Here is a 4993-nt window from a genome sequence, read left to right as displayed (position 1 = left end):
GTGTGTGTGTGAGTGTGTGTGTGTGTGTGTGTGTGTGCGTGTGTGTGTGTGTGTAACTCTCAGGCCATACGTGATGTAGGAGACTGTTTTTCTCAGTTGAACAGTAAAAAAGATTTTTAGCTGAAATCGTGCTCCTTGGTGATTCATACAATGCAAGTCAATGGGTGCCGGCACTTCGAGAGTCAAAAAAGCGCATACAGGCAACACAGAATGAATCCCCGTGGCTCCTGATGATATTTTGAGATCTTATGAAGCGAAACGATCAGTTAGTGCAGGTAACTGAACATTATTTACCTCATTATTACCTGTAATCAAGAGCCTCAGGCCAACGGTTCAGTTCATGAACGAATCATTCTTTTGAACCGGTTCTTTTTAGTGAACTAGTTGAATCAGTTCATTGAATCGGACTGAATCGTCTGAATCAGTTCGTGGCTCGAGCAGCACAGATCTACAAGTTACTCAGACAGAACTCACTTTCAGACGCCTGACGGACACTGCGACTGGAAATGAGTCGAAACACCGGCGTATCTGATTCTCTGATGAATGAACCGATTCAGTTCCTCCAACAGACACTGAACTGAGGAAACGGTTCGACTCGGACCGAACACCGATGGGCCGCTGATGTGCGTATGCGTGAACCCAACACTTGAATGAAGCGGAGAACTGAACGTTTTTATGGTTTCTCATTGTTTATGTATAAAGATGAGCTGATGAAGACGACTTTATTCACTTGATATGCTTTAGACACATAAAACATCCACGTTTGACATCATTATTGGGAGCTTTAATCATATAATTGTGTATACGTGACGTCATTGCATGATTATTACATAAACAAACTAGTGAACTGAACCAGTTCATTGAATCAAACTGTCCAAAAGAATCAGTTTGCAGAAAAGAATCAGATTTCCTCGTTGGCCTGAGGCTCTTGATTACAGGTAATAATGTGTTAAATAATGTTCAGTTTCTTGCACAGACTGATTGTTTCGCTTCATACGATCTCAATATATCATCAGGAGCCACGGGGATTCATTCTGTGTTGCCTGTATGTGCTTTTTTGACTCTCAAAGTGCTGGTACCCATTGACTTGCATTGTATGAATCACCAAGGAGCAAGATTTCAGCTAAAAATCTTCTAAACTAAAAAAAAAAAAGCCCTACGTCTCGGATGGGTGAGTAAATTAACAGCACATTGTCATTTTTGGGTGAACTATGGCTTTAAGTTGCAGTGATTTGTCTCTGTGTTTTCAGCGCTCATCATTCCTCTGGTGGACCGTGATGAAGGGAAGGTGATCTCTCTGATTTTGGTGAGTTCACACACAATAGTGCTGTAATGACCTCTCTCTCTCTCTCTCTCTCTCTCTCTCTCTCTCTCTCTCTCACCTCTGAACCAGTGATTCAGTGAATGTCGTGTGATTCCTCTCTTTGAATCATCTGAAATTCGTTATAGCTCGTTATTTTTAACACGCTGCCTAATGTTGCGGTTTTACAGGCGGCATTAGTCCAATTAAAGTGTTTATTTCTAATTGAGTGATAAAACTTTATGATTTTATGAGATTTTTGAGTGCAGGGGAGACGCTTTATTGCGCGTCATAAAAGAATCGATTGTGACGGATCGGACCGAGGACGTGTTGAGAGAGTCTTTGCAAGTTGGAAAATAGAAGATGGCAGGAAAATAGAGAAATGTCTCGTCCGTTTTGTTGTTTTGCACATAATGACACATCGTGCAAATTGTCTTGCAATCATTGCTCTGCTTGAAAATTGCAGCAGCAACAATTGGGGTCAAATGTGAGCTCTGAGTGTATTACACACCCGACCTGCGCTTGTGCTTCACACGTAAAGAGCCACTCGTACAGAGAGTTTGCAGAGCGAACAGTTCAGGAGGGTCGATCTTAAAGAGGATGAATTTCTGTATCTGTTGGACGGCATGATCAAATCTGTACATGCGTCGCATTTAAAGCAGTCAACATCAAAGAGGAGCTTTTGCTTTGAATTCTCCTCCTTCAACCAGTGTTATTTTTACAAACTATAGTTTTTGTTCATATTTTAAATTAGATTTTTATTTTTATGTTTTTTTTTTCACTTGAATTTTAAAGTTTCAGTATTTTTAATAGTTTTTTTTATATGTCTATATATTCACATTTTTTTTTGTTTATTTTAGTACTTCAGCTTACACTAAACGAAAATAAGAAATGTTGCCTTGCCAACAAGATGAAATTAAATAAGTGTAAGTTTTTTTTTTCTAGGTAATTTTAGTTGATGTTTATTGTATGTTTCTTATGGTTTTAGTTTATGTTAACAACCCTGCATTCAATCATAAATTCCAAGACAATTATTGTCAAAATCCAAAATATTTATATGTTGAATTAATAATAAATATATAATATTTATTTGGTCAAATATTCATAGTCATTTGTTAAAATGCATAATTTTCCACGTCTAGTTTAAAATTGGTGATTTAAAAGATTTAATTCTCTGAAAAGTTTGAGGTTGGTATGATTTTATCTGTTTGCTCACCAGTGCTGCATTTATTTGATCAAAAATACAGTAAAAATAGTATAATATTATTATCATCTAAAACAGCTGTTTTCTGTGTGAATATCTGTTAAAGTGTAATTTATTCCTGTGATCTGCAGCTGTATTTTCAGCATCATTACTCCAGTCTTCAGTGTCACATGATCTTCAGAAATCAGTCTAATATGCTGATTTGCTGCTCGAGAAACATTTCTGATTATTATCAATGTTGAAAACAGTTGTGCTGCACAATATTTTTGTGGAAACTGTGATACATTTTATTTTTCAGGATTCACAGATGAACAGAAAGTTCAGAAGAACAGCATTTATTTGAAATAGAAACCTTTTGTAACATTATAAATGTTTTTACTGTCACTTTTGATCAAATTAATGCATCCTTGATGAATAAAAGTATAAATTTATTGCATGTATACAGACAGCAAACGCTCTCTAGTTTGTAGTTTGACTTCATTTCAGTGTTTTAGTATCCGCTCTATTAGATCAGTAGCCGTGTCTCGTGGGAAATGTGTGTGAGTGTGTGTTGAGTGTCTCTCTGGGACTCTTGCAGACAGACGTGGGGTCAAAGGTCACAGTGTGACCCCTAAAGCAAATGGAGCATTTCCCCAGAGAGAGCGAGAGAGCTGGCAGAAATAGAGCAGGTCATTTGCTGAAGGATGTAATGAATTATGTGATTTATTTGACTTGTGTCTGTCGCTCTCTCAACAGCTCTGTTGTAAACCACTGACAGAACAAGATGAACAAAACCTCAACATCCTGGAGAAACATGTAAGACACACACACACACACACACACACACACACTCCTCACACTCATCCAGAGAGAAACACACATAAGGATGTCTTGGTTTTTATTTTTGTTTTCCCCTCAACGAATAAAATTTGCTCTCTCTACCTTACAGAATTATACCAGTTATTGTTACTGCAGCAAAATTATTTTTTAACATTTTTTAATTCATTCATTCATTAATTTCATTGTTTGTTTGTCCCCAAATTAGCTCTTTTCCTTACAGAAATTTACCATAGTACCAGTTATTTTTACTACTTTAAAATGATCATTATAATGTTTTTTAATGTTTATTTTATTATTGTTTTAATTTTTCTCAAATACTCAGATTAGCAGTCTCCCTTTACTGTAGTACTTTTTTAAATATTTAAAATAATTTTGTATCATTTTTTTATTTTTATTTTGTTGCATTTTTATTATTTAAAAATTTTATTTTTCCGACAGAATAAGATTTTCTCCCTCCCTTACAGTTATTTTTTCTACTGTAAAATGATAATTTTATTTTTTATTTTCATTATTTTATTATTTTTATTTATTTACTAACTTTTTATTATTATTAATAATAATTATTTAACTTAATTTATTTAAAACTAGTTAATTTATTTAAAAGCCAGTTTAAGGCCTGTTCACCTGAAGAACTAACCAGGGCTGCGTTTCTCAAAAGCATCATAAGCCTAAGAAGATCGTACGACTGATCTTAGTATAACGGTCTGTTTCCCAAAAGCATCGTAACTTAAGTAGCACTTGAAAATCATCGCAGATCTACGAGTGCTCTGGAGTAATCGCAAAGCCCTCAGTGTATCGTAAGAAGACAGAGTTACCTTTAACTTTATCCAAGTGCATATGAGGCTTTAGTTGTACTTCTCTTTATTGCTCTTTTTTGTTTAAAGGAATTTATGAAATAATTAAAAAGAAAAGGGAAGGGAAGAAAATGAAAAAATAAAAATACACATGATATAAATATACATAGAACAGTGCTGATAAAACATTTCTGCAGTAAACTTTTTTTGTCTGTACCTGTAGGAATGTATTGGCTAGATGAAGTACATATATTTGTGCTACTATCACCCTTAATATATACACTTTACATATTAATAATATCTAAACGTACATGTTTATGTTTGAAAATAACCATCAACCATTAGTCATTCACTTCAGAAACACTCATAAGAATTCTTATAGTATTTCATAGGGCTTTAGTCCTTGGGAGGTTCAACAAACACATGGACGTCAAAAACACGGAATCAACATAGTTTTATAGATTTGAGTTATTGATTGAGTTCCCCACTGTTACGGAGGGAGACTCACACAGAGGATTAGAAAAATACAATATCGTTTATTTTCAACAAGTGGTGCAGATGGTTCGGGCAGGTGAGTAATTGAGCTTAATATCAGTCTTTAAGGAAGATGAGGAGAGTAACACCGTATTGGGTCCTCACAGGAGATCGTGGAAGGGAGACAGAGGACTGCACACGCGTCCCGCGCCGTAACAATTCCACCGGGGAGGGGGGGTGGGCGCCCTGGAGGCTGGTACCGGACGGAGACACGGGAGGGGCGGGCAATGGAGGGCGCTCTGGAGGAGCCGACCCTGGAGCGAGCTCTGGGGCTGGAGCCGACAATGGAGCGAGCTCTGGGGCTGGAGCCGACACTGGAGCGAGCTCTGGGGCTGGAGCCCT

The 4993-nt window shown here is 36.8% G+C and overlaps 1 pseudogene; it reads left to right on the top strand.

Annotated features, from left to right (window-relative positions):
* Positions 1-1167: 1167 nt before the first annotated feature.
* The window catches only part of LOC107709405 (cGMP-dependent 3',5'-cyclic phosphodiesterase-like), a 48881-nt pseudogene continuing 45055 nt past the window's right edge, over positions 1168-4993 (top strand).

Source organism: Sinocyclocheilus rhinocerous, unplaced genomic scaffold, assembly GCF_001515625.1.
Source record: "Sinocyclocheilus rhinocerous isolate Xijiao unplaced genomic scaffold, SAMN03320098_v1.1 scaffold3493, whole genome shotgun sequence".
NCBI classification, from domain to species: Eukaryota; Metazoa; Chordata; class Actinopteri; order Cypriniformes; family Cyprinidae; genus Sinocyclocheilus; species Sinocyclocheilus rhinocerous.
This window is presented reverse-complemented; position numbering and strand designations above follow the sequence as displayed.